At 45.1% G+C, this 15,755-nt stretch overlaps 1 long non-coding RNA gene across 1 annotated transcript; it reads right to left on the reverse strand.

Annotated features, from left to right (window-relative positions):
- Positions 1-41: 41 nt before the first annotated feature.
- Positions 42-15,247, reverse strand: LOC141060751 (uncharacterized). The gene is made up of 2 exons (XR_012222758.1): positions 15,139-15,247; positions 42-921 (listed from the first exon to the last, which is right to left on the reverse strand). It is a non-coding gene; the product is annotated as an uncharacterized lncRNA (long non-coding RNA).
- Between the last annotated feature and the right edge of the window lie 508 nt (positions 15,248-15,755).

Below are 15,755 nucleotides of genomic sequence, written 5' to 3' on the forward strand. Positions count from 1 at the left end.
ACACAAACAAAGAGGAAAAGAACCAGTGCATAGACGTCCAATATAGTGAAAAAGTCACACAGCTTTTATTGAAAAACACAGGTTAAAATTGGCACAAATGGCAGGCAAAGGGTGACACAAAAAGAAACAGAGCTGAAAGGTACACAGTGTCTATAAGACCCTCATCTCCAGAATTTATATATTATAGCACCTGGTAATATGGGTGGACATAGTTGAATCTGTTTGCCTGGTATCTAATGGTAATGATCTAATGGCCACAGCACATAATAAATAGCAGTCCAGTTTGTAATGCAATACAGGGTATAATCCCCAACAGGACTGCTATACTCATGGTGATCAAAATTGCTTACACCAAGAAATGCATAGACACATACCAGGAGGGGAGGGGAGGAGGCTGGAAAATCCCACGATGGTGCTGCAGGTGACGCGTGAAGTTCCCGAACTGGCCCCAGAGAAAGATGAAACACGCGTAGTCTTGTGGTCCTGGAACAAGAAACTGGGTGGGTATCTGTGGCACCGCGATTGGTGAACAAAGTCCCGGAATGGAGGCCGCGGTCATGCTACCTGCTTCAGTGTGCATTGTTTGATGAGTACTGTGCCGCGGGCCGTCAGCCATCAGTGATGGAGAACGGTTTGTCTAAGTCACGTCAGAGACGACAGGAGTAATAGTCTCTGGTGGTACACAGTCTGTCTGCGCGGGGGATGAGAGAGCGCAAAGTGGGTCTGCTCGTTGGAGACGGTCTGCGGAGAGGGCGTCAACCTTCTCCTTTAACACACGTTGTCTTCCCGCCAAAGGCCCCATTCTGGAGCGCCCCGTCCCTTTTATCTCAGATCCGCCTCCAGCAGTCAGGTGCAAAAGTCTCTTCCAGTCAGTAAGTCCTTCCCCCGGCAACACTGGTGACAGTCCCGACAGTTCTAGCCCTGACACGAGAGAGATACCATTAGCCCGATCCATTTCCCTACACTACCAGAGAAATATTAAGGACCTTGCCAAAGTTGCAATACTCCTGTGCACTTTGTTTCCTTCTGTGTGGTCAGAGAGCCACCCCATATAGCAATCATGTGTGGAAAGGAGAAAGACTGAACCTTTCAAGAATTGAAAAGGCTATTGAACTGTGCTAATTTCCTTCCGTATGATGATTTTACTAAGCCATTTGCGCCATAGCAGCCTGTAGGGGCTGTTCCCATACTGACTCAAGTTTAAGATGGTTAGGACCAAGTGATTGCCTATTCCAGTTGGACTCTGTGGGAAGGAGAGAAGAATCCTGAAAATTATGTCGGCAATAGTGTGTGCAGTCACCAAGGAATTTGCTGACCTCTTTATGGAGACAGAATTCACCTTGTAGACTAACAACAATCTCCTAGTGTACTTAGATATTGCCAAGTTAGATGGCCTGAGCCTGAAGCAGCATTCGATAGACGAATTGAGCAAATTAATTTAGCTACAATGTGCAATACCTTCCAGTTCGCAGCTTCGAAAGCACCGATGCTCTTTCTCGCCATCCTTAAAGCCTTTCAACAGCCCCACAAATAAAGAATTAGATGAAATTGAAGCTCCTAACTTAATGCTGTTAGGCTAAGTTCACACTTGCGTTTGGCTGGTCTGTGATGGGCTGCGTACTTCTACCCTTAAACTCCGTCTACGCTTCACCTACTTCCACATGCGTCCTGCGTACCTATCTTTAACATTGGGTATGCAGGAACATACGTTGTATGAGGATGCATCCGCATGCGGCGTTTTGACGTGCCCGCCGACCGCACGCAACATGTCGACGCAGGACACATGTGGAAGTAGGCGGAGCTTAAGGGAAGACGTACGCAACCCTACGCAGACCAGCCAAATGCAAGTGTGAACTTAGCCTTAGATAAGAAAACCATCCATGCTAACCATGACCTGGGGACCACCCCTATTAAACAAGGAGAGCTAGCAACTGACTCAGGGGCAGGGTCATACTGGCCCACTGGAGAACTGGAGGATTCTCCAGTGGGCCCAGGCACTGACACCTGCTGGCATACTGGCCAGCAGCTGCCTAGGGCCCCCAATGCTCCAGGGGCCCCCAGCCAGTGGCTATGGGGCCCCTGAGTGAAGGGGGCCTGCCCTGTGCCAGCGGAGCAGCAGCTGGAGACAGGATCCTGTCCCCACTGCTAAAGAGAAATGAATATTCATGCTTCCCCATGCCCTATGGGCGTGGAGAGGAGTGAATACCATTTCACTTTAATAGTGGGCAGCGTTAGCCGCAGGCTGCAGCTAACACTGCCCGCATGTAAAGCCCCACCACCGCACCACATACACACACACATAAAGCACCGCACCACACACACAAAGCACCGCACCACATACACACACGCATGCACACAGACAGACACACAGCCCCCCTGCCTCTCCGCAAGTTCCCCGCAGCACATCCTGGCGTCTTGCTTTCTGCCCGGCGCTTCCTGCAGAGACTGCACCAACTGACCTGAATATAGCAATATCTATATATCACAATATAAACTGTAATTTTTATTCTAAAAAAATCCTTTTCATAAAAAAAAATTAATAAACGTGATAAAATAGCCACTAAAAGGAATGGTAGACCATTCGAGATAAAGATAGCACCGAAAAAACACAACCCGTGTCTACGGTAAAGGTAAAAAAAAAATGTATATTATATATATATATATATATATATATATATATATATATATACACACAGTGGGGAAAAAAAGTATTTAGTCAGTCAGCAATAGTGCAAGTTCCACCACTTAAAAAGATGAGAGGCGTCTGTAATTTACATCATAGGTAGACCTCAACTATGGGAGACAAACTGAGAAAAAAAAATCCAGAAAATCACATTGTCTGTTTTTTTTTTCATTTTATTTGCATATTATGGTGGAAAATAAGTATTTGGTCAGAAACAAAATTTCATCTCAATACTTTGTGATATATCCTTTGTTGGCAATGACAGAGGTCAAACGTTTTCTGTAAGTCTTCACAAGGTTGCCACACACTGTTGTTGGTATGTTGGCCCATTCCTCCATGCAGATCTCCTCTAGAGCAGTGATGTTTTTGGCTTTTCGCTTGGCAACACGGACTTTCAACTCCCTCCAAAGGTTTTCTATAGGGTTGAGATCTGGAGACTGGCTAGGCCACTCCAGGACCTTGAAATGCTTCTTACGAAGCCACTCCTTCGTTGCCCTGGCGGTGTGCTTTGGATCATTGTCATGTTGAAAGACCCAGCCACGTTTCATATTCAATGCCCTTGCTGATGGAAGGTTTGCACTCAAAATCTCACGATACATGGCCCCATTCATTCTTTCATGTACCCGGATCAGTCGTCCTGGCCCCTTTGCAGAGAAACAGCCCCAAAGCATGATGTTTCCACCACCATGCTTTACAGTAGGTATGGTGTATGATGGATGCAACTCAGTATTCTTTTTCCTCCAAACACGATAAGTTGTGTTTCTACCAAACAGTTCCAGTTTGGTTTCATCAGACCATAGGACATTCTCCCAAAACTCCTCTGGATCATCCAAGTGCGCTCTAGCAAACTTCAGACGGGCCCGGACATGTACAGGCTTAAGCAGTGGGACACGTCTGGCACTGCAGGATCTGAGTCCATGGTGGCGTAGTGTGTTACTTATGGTAGGCCTTGTTACATTGGTCCCAGCTCTCTGCAGTTCATTCACTAGGTCCCCCCCGCGTGGTTCTGGGATTTTTGCTCACCGTTCTTGTGATCATTCTGACCCCACGGGGTGGGATTTTGCGTGGAGCACCAGATCGAGGGAGATTATCAGTGGTCTTGTATGTCTTCCATTTTCTAATTATTGCTCCCACAGTTGATTTCTTCACTCCAAGCTGGTTGGCTATTGCAGATTCAGTCTTCCCAGCCTGGTGCAGGGCTACAATTTTGTTTCTGGTGTCCTTTGACAGCTCTTTGGTCTTCACCATAGTGGAGTTTGGAGTCAGACTGTTTGAGGGTGTGCACAGGTGTCTTTTTATACTGATAACAAGTTTAAACAGGTGCCATTACTACAGGTAATGAGTGGAGGAAAGAGGAGACTCTTAAAGAAGTAGTTACAGGTCTGTGAGAGCCAGAAATCTTGATTGCTTGTTTCTGACCAAATACTTATTTTCCACCATAATATGCAAATAAAATGAAAAAAAAACCAGACAATGTGATTTTCTGGATTTTTTTTTCTCAGTTTGTCTCCCATAGTTGAGGTCTACCTATGATGTAAATTACAGACGCCTCTCATATTTTTAAGTGGTGGAACTTGCACTATTGCTGACTGACTAAATACTTTTTTTCCCCACTGTATATATATAATGAAGAAAATGCAAGAAAAATACTTGTTTAATAAAACACCTTTATTTAGACAGAAATGGTAAATGATAGCACTGAAACAAGAGTGCACCCATTGATAGATACCGTACTTAATATAAATAATTATATATATATAATAATAAAACATTTTATTTCTATAGCGCTGACATATTCCACAGCACTTTACATTTCAGAGGGGATTTGTACAGACAATAGACATTACAGCATAACAATAATCACATAGATTATAACAAATGCCAAGAGGAATGAGGGCCCTGCTCGCAAGATTACAGTCTATGAGGAAAGAGGGAGACACGAAAGGTGGGTGGTAACAATTGCCCTGATTGTATGGACCAGCCATAATGTTAAAGGGGTTGCCGGGCTTTTCACATAATCTCAGTACATATCTGGGCTGCAGAATTATGACAATAAGTAATTTACTTTCTGTCACTAGTTTGCACGGTTTTCTAGATATTCTGAACAGAACGTCCAAGGGGGGGTGTTGTGAGCTCATTTTCAGGTTTGCCTCTGGCTTCTTGTGAGGGATATGGAGCTGGCTGTGCTGACAAAGGAGTAGTGAGTTCTCTATCTGGACTCCCTCTGTTGGTGAAGGGAGGTAATGAACTGATCTAAATGGCAGAGACCGGCCACCTGAGGAAGAGGACTGAGATTGGACATCAGGAGTTTCTGATTGGATTTAAGGCAGCCGACTCCCTAGTTTCTTGCTGGTGATTTTTCCTGACTGTGGCTCCTGGTTTCCAGTTTGGTTCCTGCCTTCCAAAGCTAAGTTTTCTCTGCTATTGTTCATATGAGTTTTTGTCTGGTTTACTTAGTTTTTGTGTTCAGCCAGCTCTGGCTGGGACTGGGCTGAATCCCCATTTTATCTCTGATCAGTTGATCTCTTTTGCTCTGTCTTCAGAATATACCTGAGTGCTGATATAGTGATTTGAAGTCTAGCGACTTCAGGGCCTTTCTCTATCAGACGTGTTGGACATTCTTTTTTGGCAGGGTTTTTTGCGTGATTGCAGACAGCAGCTTTTCTTTCCTGTCCTTTCTAGTTAGCGAGGGCCCCATCGTTTGCTCAGCCTATCTTTCTACCTGTGTCTGTGTTTTCATCTTGTTTCACCAACAATACATGTTGGGGGCTGTCTATTGGTTTGGGGTCTGCTCTGGGGCAGTTTAGATTTTCCCTTTCTTTCTTTAGGCTTATTTAGTTCTCCGACTGTGATGAGGCGTCTAGGACCACCGTAGGCACGCTCCACGGCTACTGCTAGTTGTTGTGGATAGGATCAGGGGTCTGCAATCCGCTAGTTACCAACCTCTCCGGTTTTCTGGGCTTAGCTGGCTTTTTGTTTTTTCCTCCTCGGTGACTCATTCATAACAGAATCACCAGGCATAACGCAGATTCTAGGGTACTCAAAAGCAGGAGAGAATTGTAAAAAAAAAAAAAAAAAAGTGTCAGAATTTTTTTTTTATATGTATATTTTCTCCTCTTTTTCTCTGGGGCTGTAGGAGGATTCTTTTTTTTAGATTAAGCAATTGTCTGATCGTGTGGAGCAGCTCGCTGCTGAAGTGCGGGGAATTTCTGCCTATCTCACTCATTTACATGCTGTTGAACCAAGGATCTCTGCTCCTGATGTGTTTTCTGGGGATCGATCTAAATTTTTGAATTTTAAGAATAATTGTAAATTATTTCTTGCCTTGAAGCCCAACTCATCGGGGAGCTCTGCGCACCAGGTTAAAATTGTCATCTCCTTGCTGCGCGGCGATCCCCAGGAATGGGCGTTTTCTTTGACACCTGAAGATCCTGTTTTGACTAATGTGGATGCATTTTTTCAAGCCTTGGGGTTGTTATATGATGAACCTAATGCTATTGATCAAGCTGAGAGAGCCCTATTGGCATTGAACCAGGGTCAGGATCCTGCAGAGTTATACTGTCAGAAATTCCAAAAGTGGGCGGTCCTTACTACATGGAATGATAGTGCATTGGCAGCTCTCTTTCGGAAGGGTTTGTCTGAGACTTTAAAAGATACTATGGTGGGATTTCCTGTTCCCTCTGGTCTTGACGATTCTATGTCGTTAGCTATTCAAGTTGATCGGCGTTTACGTGAACGCAAGACTACACGGGAGGCGCTGCCACATTTTGAACAAATGTCTGAACCTATCCAATGTGATGGAGTTTTGTCTAAGGTGCAACGTCAGGAGTTTAGATGGCGTAATAAGCTGTGTTTTTTCTGTGGAGATGCCTCGCATGTTATTTCTGTCTGCCCCAAATGAGAGAAACGTTTTGCACACACATTTGCTGTGGGTGGTGTACAACCTGAGTTTCTTTTGGCAATTCCTCTGATCTGCTCCTTATCCACATTTTCCGCTAAGGCTTTTGTGGATTCAGGAGCAGCTTTGAATCTGATGGATTTGGACTTTGCTAAACATTGTGGTTTTCCCATGATACCGCTGCGGATGCCTATTCCTTTGAGGGGTATTGATGCTACTCCTTTGGCGGAGAATAAACCCCAGTTTTGGACCCAGGTGATAATGCGGGTCGCCCCGGACCACCAAGAAAATTGTAAATTTTTGGTACTGCACAATTTGCATGATAATATTGTTCTGGGTTTTCCCTGGTTGCAAACTCATAATCCTGTTTTGGATTGGAAATCTGTGTCTGTGGTGAGTTGGGGTTGTCAGTGTGTTCTTAGGGACGCTCCTGTTTTCTCCACCTCTCCTCAGTCTCATGATATTCCTGATTATTTGGCTGATTTTTCTGATGTATTTAGTGAAAATTAGTCTGCGTCTTTGCCTCCTCATAGGAGTTATGACTGTGCAATTGAGTTGATGCCCTGGTGTAAATTTCCCAAGGGTCAGCTTTTCAACTTATCGGTACCCGAACATGATGCTATGCGATCTTATATCAAGGAATCGTTGGAGAAGGGTCATATTAGACCATCCTCTTCACCCTTAGGTGCTGGGTTTTTTTGTGACAAAGAAAGATGGTTCATTAAGGCCTTGTATTGACTATCGTTCCCTTAGCAAAATCACGGTTAAATATCAGTACCCGTTACCTCTGATGTCTGATTTATTTTCCAGAGTTAAAAGTGCCTGCTGGTTTACCAAGCTTGACCTCAGGGGGGGCGTATAATCTTATTCGCATCAAGCACGGGGATGAATGGAAGTCGGCGTTTAATACTCCGGAGGGACATTTTGAGTACCTGGTGATGCCTTTTGGGCTGACTAATGCCCCTTCTGTCTTCCAATCCTTTATGCATGATATTTTCCGAGACTTTGTGGATAAGTTTTTGATCATCTATTTGGATGATATTTTGATCTTTTCCAGTGATTGGGATTCTCATGTGGATCATGTCCGGACTGTGTTCCGGATTTTGAGGGAGAATTCCCTGTATGTTAAGGGATCGAAGTGCCTCTTTGGTGTAAAGAGGATTTCATTTTTGGGATTTATTTTGTCTCCGTCGGCTATTGAAATGGACCCGGCCAAGGTACAGGCCATTTATGATTGGGTTCAGCCCACTTCTTTGAAGGCTCTCCAGAAGTTTTTGGGTTTTGCTAATTTCTATCGTAAATTTATAGGTAATTTTTCTGGTATTGTCAAACCACTGACTGATCTGATCAAGAAGGGCGCTGATGTGCTGAATTGGTCTCCAGAGGCTGTCTCGTCATTTCAGGAGCTTAAGTGGAGATTCACTTCTGCTCCGGTTCTATGGCAACCTGATGTCAAACTTCCATTTGAGGTGGAGGTAGAGGCTTCTGAGATTGGTGCGGGAGCTGTTTTGTCCCAAAAAGATCCGATGACTTCTAAAATGAATCCCTGTGCCTTCTTTTCTCGAAAATTCTCCCCATCAGAATGTAACTATTACGTGGGGAATCGGGAATTGTTGGCCATAAAATGGGCATTTGAAGAGTGGAGACATTGGTTGGAGGGAGCTAGACATCAAGTTGTGGTTCTCACCGACTACAAGAATTTGATTTATCTTGAATCAGCCAAACGCTTGAATCCTAGACAGGCTAGGTGGGACTTGTTTTTCACGCGTTTTAATTTTGTGGTCTCATTTCTTCCGGGCACTAAGAATGTTAAGGCGGACGCCCTTTCTAGGAGTTTCTTTGCGGATTCTCTTATTGTGATCGAGCCTACTGCCATCGTAGGTGAGGGGGTAGTTCTTTCCGCTATCTCGCCCGATTTGAGACGTGCCCTGGAGGAATTTCAGGAGGACAAACCTGAGCATTGTTCTATGGGAAAATTGTATGTTCCTGACCAGTGGAGGAAGAGAGTGATGTCTGAAATTCATTGCTCCGCGTTGGCTGGTCATCCAGGTATTTTTGGTACCAGAGATTTGGTGAGTGGGTCTTTTTGGTGGCCTGCCTTATCTTGTGATGTCAGGAATTTTGTGCAGTCCTGTGGGACTTGTTCTCGGTCTAAACCCTGTTCTTGTTCTAGTGGGTTGTTGATGCCCCTGCCGGTGCCCAAGAGGCCATGGACCCATATCTCAATGGATTTTATTTCTGATCTTCCTGTCTCTCAGAGAATGACTGTTATCTGGGTGATTTGTGAGAGATTTTCTAAGATGATCCATCTTGTACCACTCCCAACTTTGCCATCTTCTTCAGAGTATGTGCCCTTGTTTTTACAACAGGTGCTTCGGTTACATGGGATTCCTGAGAACATTAAGTCGGACAGAGGTGTCCAGTTTGTTTCCAGATTTTGGAAAGCTTTTTGTTACAATCTGGGAATTCAGTTGTCTTTCTCCTCTGCGTTTCATTCTCAGACCAATGGGCAGACTGAGAGAGCAAACCAGACTTTGGAGTCCTATTTGAGATGTTTTATATCTGCTGATCAGGATGACTGGGTCTCATTTTTGCCCTTGGCCGAATTTGCGCTAAACAATAGAGCTAGTTCTGCCACTTTGATGTCGCCCTTTTTCTGTAACTTTGGGTTTCATCCTCGATTTTCTTCAGGGCAGGTGGAATCTTCGACCTGCCCAAGTGTGGACACTGTGGTAGAGAGAATGCAGCAGATTTGGGACCAAGTGGTGGATAAGTTGTCCCTCTCTCATGAAAAAGCCCAGCGGTTTTCCAACCGGCATAGGACCATTGGTTCCGGGTTTAAAGTGGGTGATATGGTTTGGTTGTCGTCAAAGAATATTTCTATGAAGGTTGCATCTCCAAAGGTCAAGCCAAGATTCATTAGACCTTATAAGATTTTGGAGATTCTTAATCCTGTTTCTTTTCCATTGGCTCTTCCAGCTACGTTTAAGATCCATAACGTGTTTCATAAATCTCTGTTGAAGAGGTTTGTTGAGCCAGTAGTTCCTATGGCGGCACCTCCTGACCCTGTATTGGTTAAAGGCAATATGGAATACGAGGTAGAGAAAATATTGGATTCTCGTTTGGCTAGACGGAGACAACAGTACATGGTCAAATGGAAGGGTTATGGCCAGGAGGATAATTCTTGGGTCTCTGCTTCTGACATTCATGCCGATAGATTGGTTCGTGCTTTTCACCGGGCCCATCCTGATCGGCCTGGTGGCGTGGATGAGGGTTCGGTGACCCCTCCTCAAGGGGGAGGTACTGTTGTGAATTCACTTTCTGGCCTGCCTCTGGTTGCTAGTGAAGGTAGTGGAGCTGGTTGTATTGACAGAGGAGTCACGAGTTCTCTTTCTTGGCTCCCTCTGGTGGTTACAGGAGGTAATGGAGCTGATCTATTTGACAGAGGCCTGCCATCTGATAATGAGGACGACGATTGGACATCTGGAGTCTCTGGATTTAAGACAGCCGACTCCCTCTATCCCTGCTGGGGATTTTTCCTGCCTCCTGACGTCTTAGTTTCCAGTTCAGTCCCTGCATGCTCAAGTTAAGTATTCTTTGCTATTGTTCACATTTGATTTGGTTTTGTCTATTCAGTTTTGTGTGGTCAGCCAGCCCCGGCTGGGGCTGTGCTGAATTTCCATCCTTATGTTACTGTTTGTGTCAGTTTGTTTTTTGTTCCTTATTAGATTGGCCTCTTTTTGCTCTGCTTTCAGAATATGCCAGAGTGCTGATATAGTGGGAGAAGTCTAGTGACTTCAGAGTTTTTGCTATCAGAAGTGTTGGACATTATTTTTGTAGGGTTTTTGGCATGATTGCAGACAGTATCTTTCCTTTCCTGTCCTTTCTAGTTAATGTGGGCCCCATCGTTTACTCAGCCTATTTTCCTACCTGTGTTTGTGCTTTCATCTTGTCTCACCGACAATATATGTTTGGGGGCTGTCTATTCCTTTGGGGTCTGCTCTGGGGCAGTTTAGATTTCCCCTTTTCTTCCTTGCTTTAGGCTTATTTAGTTCTCAGGCTGTGTCGAGGGGTCTAGAATCATCGTAGGCACGCTCCACGGCTACTGCTAGTTGTGTGGATAAGATCAAGGGTCTGCAATCCGCTTAGTTATCAACCTCTCTGGTTTTCTGTAGCTTAGCTTGGTCTTGTTTTCCTCCTCGTCAGTGACCCAATCATAACAGTACCCCCCATCCACACTCCAAATCCCACACATATTAAATAACACCCCCATCCCCACTCCAACTCTCCCCACACATTATGTACCCCCATCCCCACTTCAAATCCCCTCCATACATTAATTACCCCCATCCCTACTACAAATCTCCCGACACATTAAATAACCCCCATCCCCACTCCAAATCTCCTGACACATTGAATAACCCCAATCTCTATTCCAAATCTCCTCACACATTATATACCCCCCATCCCCACTTCAAATCCCCTCCACATATTAATTACCCCATCCCTACTCCAAATCCCCCCACACATTATGTACCCCCTATCACCACTCCAAATCCCCACACACATTATGTACCCCCATCCCTACTCCAAATCTCCCCACACACATTATGTACCCCACATACCCACTCCAAATCCCTCCACACATTATGTACCCCCATCCCTATTCCAAATGTCCCCACACATTAAATAACTCCCCATTCCTACTCCATATCTCCCCACACATTATGTACCCCCATCCCTACTCCAAATCTCCCCACACACATTATGTACCCCCCATACCCACTCCAAATCCCTCCACACATTATGTACCCCCCATCCCTATTCCAAATGTCCCCACACATTAAATAACCCCCTATCCCCACTCCAAATCCCCCCCTTAATCTTCGGTGGTTTCTTCAGCTCCAGAGTGGCGTGCACTTACCACTGATACTCTTCGCGCTTCTGGGCGCCAGTGAGTGACATCAGCAGCGTGATCACATGACCATGACCTGCTGGCGTTGCTCTGACCCGACGGTCAGAACTTCAATTGTACTCGTGTCTGTACAGACGCGAATACAATTGATTCCTGGGAGCCGGCACCCTGCAGCTTCTCTGTTCCGGATGTCAGCTTGACAGCCGACACAGAGTACGGCCGACTCCCAGTCCGGGGGGCGGCAGAATGCAGCCGCCGGGGGAGACACTGCGGACCGCCGCATTAGGCCTGCTGCCCCCCCTAGATACACCTCTATAAAAGACAATGCACCAAACACCAGTTTTAAGCATAGCTTAATTTACCTTTTGATAATAACTAATAAGCAGTAGTGCGTAGATGAGGAGTAACTATTTCTGGTCAGTACATGACTTGTATTCTGCATTTCTTGCCAGTTCAACCTCCTCTGTGGGCTCCTTTGCTTATTTTCAGTCATTTCTGAGCTAATAGTTGGAGACTAGCTGCTATGATATGTTCCATACAGAGCATGCACACGGACAAGAGGGATCCCTGCTCTATGTTCAGAAGCAGCATGGAGGACATTAATATCAAATCACAGAATGTTAGAGTTGGAAGAAGCTTCCAAGATCATCGTGTCCACCTCCCTGCTCAGTGCAGGATTCACTAAACCATCTCAGACAGATGTCTGTCCAGCCTGTATTTGAAGACTTCTATTGAGGGAGAACTCACCATCTCTCGTGGCAGCCTGTTCCACTCATTAATCACCCTCACTGTCAAAAAGTTTTTTCTAATATCTAATCTGTATCTTCTCCCTTTCAGTTTCATTCCATTGCTTCTCATGTTTCCATGTACAAATGAGAATAAGGACGATCCCTCTACACTGTGACATCCCTTCAGATATTAGTAGACAACTATTAAGTCTCCTTTTAGCCTTCTTTTTTGCAAGCTGAACATTCTCAGGTCCTTTAACCGTTCCTCGTAGGACATACTTTGCCGTTGGCTCACCATTCTGGTAGCACTTCTCTCAACTTACTCCAGTTTTTCAATGTCTTTTTTAAAATGTGGTGCCCAGAACTGGACACAGTATTCCAGATGCTGCTTGACCAAGGAGTAGTAGAGAGGGATAATTACTTCACGTGATCTAGATTCTATCCTTCTCTTAATACATCCTAGAGCTGTGTTTGCCTTTTTTGGTGCTGCATCACACTGTTGACTTACATGCAGTCTGTAATCTATCAGTATACCCAAGTCTTTTTTGCACGTGCTGCTGCTTAGTTCTATTCCTCCCATTCTGTGGATGTAATTTTCGTTTTTCTTTCTCAAATGTAAAATCTTGTATTTCTCCCTGTTAAATACCATTCTATTAGTTGCTGCCCATTGTTCAAGCTTACTAAATCCTTCTGAATCCTTTATCTGTCTTCTCTAATGTTATAAAGGAGTACTGAGAGGTGGTGCTGTGAATCCAGCCCCAAGGTGAAATAAAACATTTAGTAGAAATCTGCAGCACAATTTGTGTGTTTCTTAACTTTTCTCTTTCTCTCTGCTCCTCTCTTTCACTGCACTCTAATACGTAGCTGGGCCACTTCACCTCCTGTCAGCCATTGACTATAACTGGCCACTTTTTTTGTAGCTGTTGCCAGGAGTCACATTATATAGATTTCAGCCAATTTAACAAAGAATACTATAGCAATTGTTAAAAGTTTGATGGTAAAAGTGATATGCCCTACCTTTTGGTGCTGATTATTCAGTTCTTAAATTTCTACTAAAAGTATATTTACTAAAACTTCCTTTCTGGTCACTGGTTCTGGCTGCTGCTCCCAATACTTTTATTTTTTTCATTGCAGCTCTGCTTATTCAGATAGACTGCTGTGTTTTAGCAGATGCCCAACAGGTTTACAGGAAACTAAACCACCAGGGAGAAACAAGTTTATACTATAGCTCTCTAGTAAACTCCAATTAGAGGAAGGGTTCCCACTTGGGTTGCCTTAATGAGACAATCCCTTTAAAGTTTTTTGTTTTTTTTAAAAAGGCCGTTATCGCCTATCTGCAGGATAATTAAACAGTGGCAAACCTCTAATAGTGTCAGACCACACAGCCATAATGTGGTCCTTGAATTGAGGGGACCTACCCCAGTCCTCCAACCGGCATCTAAATTTCAACAGTATCTGCATCATCAGGTATGATGATGTCACTAGATCGCACTTCCTGTGTGGAGCGTCACAATGTCTGCAGCATGGAATGTGTGGGAGTTTCACAATGTCTGGGGGCAACATACTGTCTGGGGGCATCATTCTGTTTGAGGGACACTGTGGGGCATCATACTGTGCGGTGTGCTGTGGTGGAGGCATCAAACTGTGTGTGGGGGTACTTTGGGGCATCATATTGTGTAGAGAGACTTTCAGGGCATCACACAGTGTGGGGCTGCTGTGGCATATCATGCTGTGTGTGGGAAACTTTGGGCATCATCCTGTGTAGGAGGACTGTGAGGGCATCATGCTGGGGAGGGGGTCATACTGTGTGAGGAGCTGTGGGGGGAATCATATTATGTGGGGCCTCATACTGCGTGGGGGGCCATGGGGGTATCATACTGTGAGTTTGAGCTGTGGGGATATCATACTGTGGGGGGAGGTCACTGTAAGGGCATCGTACTGTGTTGGAAGGCGGTTGGGGTATGAAACGATGAAGGTCGCTTTGAGGGCCTCATAATGTATGTGGATGAACTGTGAGGACATCATATTGTGTGAGGGGACACTCTAAACATGTGTTGCGGGTCATGGAAGCATTATACTGTGTGGGAGAGCACTGTTGGGACATCATACTGTGCATGTGGGGGTTAATGTGGGGATAAATTCTGTACTGTGTTTATGGGGGCATATTTTGGGGCATCATACTGTATGAGGGCCATGGAAGGGGTATAGTAGTGTGTGAGAAGGCAAAGTGATTACTGTGTACAAGCTATAATACACGTCCTTTGTATGCCCTTATTTGACTGCGCCTATATGCCGTGACCCGGCTACTCTGCCAAATATTGGGGTTTTTTTCAGGGTGGGAGGGCTCAGTTAGGACACTTGCTATGGGGACACATGATTTCTTTGTATGCATCTGTTGCTGAACGTCTGATCAATAGATTCCCACTGGGAGAATTCCCACCAATCACAAGACCGGGGGTCCCATTCCTCTGCACTGTGATCGGGATTGAATGGTACTGCTTGGATGCACAGCTTCACTCATGCAACGAATGACGTGTGTCTGTTCTGCTCCAATCGATCATGAGCTCAGCGAGGAGAAATGGTGGATCAGGCCCACAATTCCCATGATTGGTGAGGCTTCCAGGCAAGCGGACCCCAGTGTTTAGACATTTAACACCCCGTAAAGTGTAAAAATATTAACGATCTTCGTATTTGGTTACTGGTGTCTCCCGGAGAGGACAAGGCGGCAGGTCCTCGTATATGGTGTACAGAGAGCTTCATATTTATACATAGTGATAGCAACTTGGATCCAACTTGATAAATGACAGATGTGGTGCCGGACCGTGTGAGATCAGCGTTACCCGTAATAATATGCTATTCCTTGTAGCTGCCAAACTGTGAAATGTTTTACCATTTGCATGAAGGGTCCACCTACCAGTGACTTCATCTTCTTGGCTTCCTCGAGTCCTCATACAACTCCGGAATGTTTTACCGGTCTGGTTCTCTTCAATGGGTTGGTGATGCACATGCAGTATACAGCTCCCTGTCATAAGGCGATAAAACAAACCACCCTGTCTTACATACGGAAATAACCCAATAGGAACGGCACAGAGGAAACCATAGTGCAACGCTGTGAAATAAATATCAGTGAATATCTATCATAGAAGGAGCACCAGTGGAGCCTTTAGAAGAGAGAGCTCTTCATCCCGTTCTTTAGAAGGACCCCTTATAGGGCTGTCTTAGAGATGGATGGATCGCCCTCGCACCCAGGGCGGCGGGGTACTCGGTACCGGGCCCGTTGGTTTCAATGGGAGTTGTCACGGTAGCTGTGACCTGATCCGTGGCCCTGGGCGTCCATTGTAAAAGAGGGAAATGTTGAATGTGTGCATGATGATTAAAGTTTATTAGTGAATGATTCGTGATGCCACCTGTGGTGTTCGGCAATGAAGATGTTAAGTCGACGCTGCAGACAGATCCTGTGGGACAGATGGTGTGGTGCAGCAATGATGTTGTGGCCCTCCACAGGTAGGGCTGTAGTCTCAGGGCAGTGTA

The sequence above is a fragment of the Dendrobates tinctorius genome, unplaced genomic scaffold (genome assembly GCF_039654945.1).
Source record: "Dendrobates tinctorius isolate UK_male_01 unplaced genomic scaffold, ASM3965494v1 ptg000245l, whole genome shotgun sequence".
Lineage (NCBI taxonomy): Eukaryota > Metazoa > Chordata > Amphibia > Anura > Dendrobatidae > Dendrobates > Dendrobates tinctorius.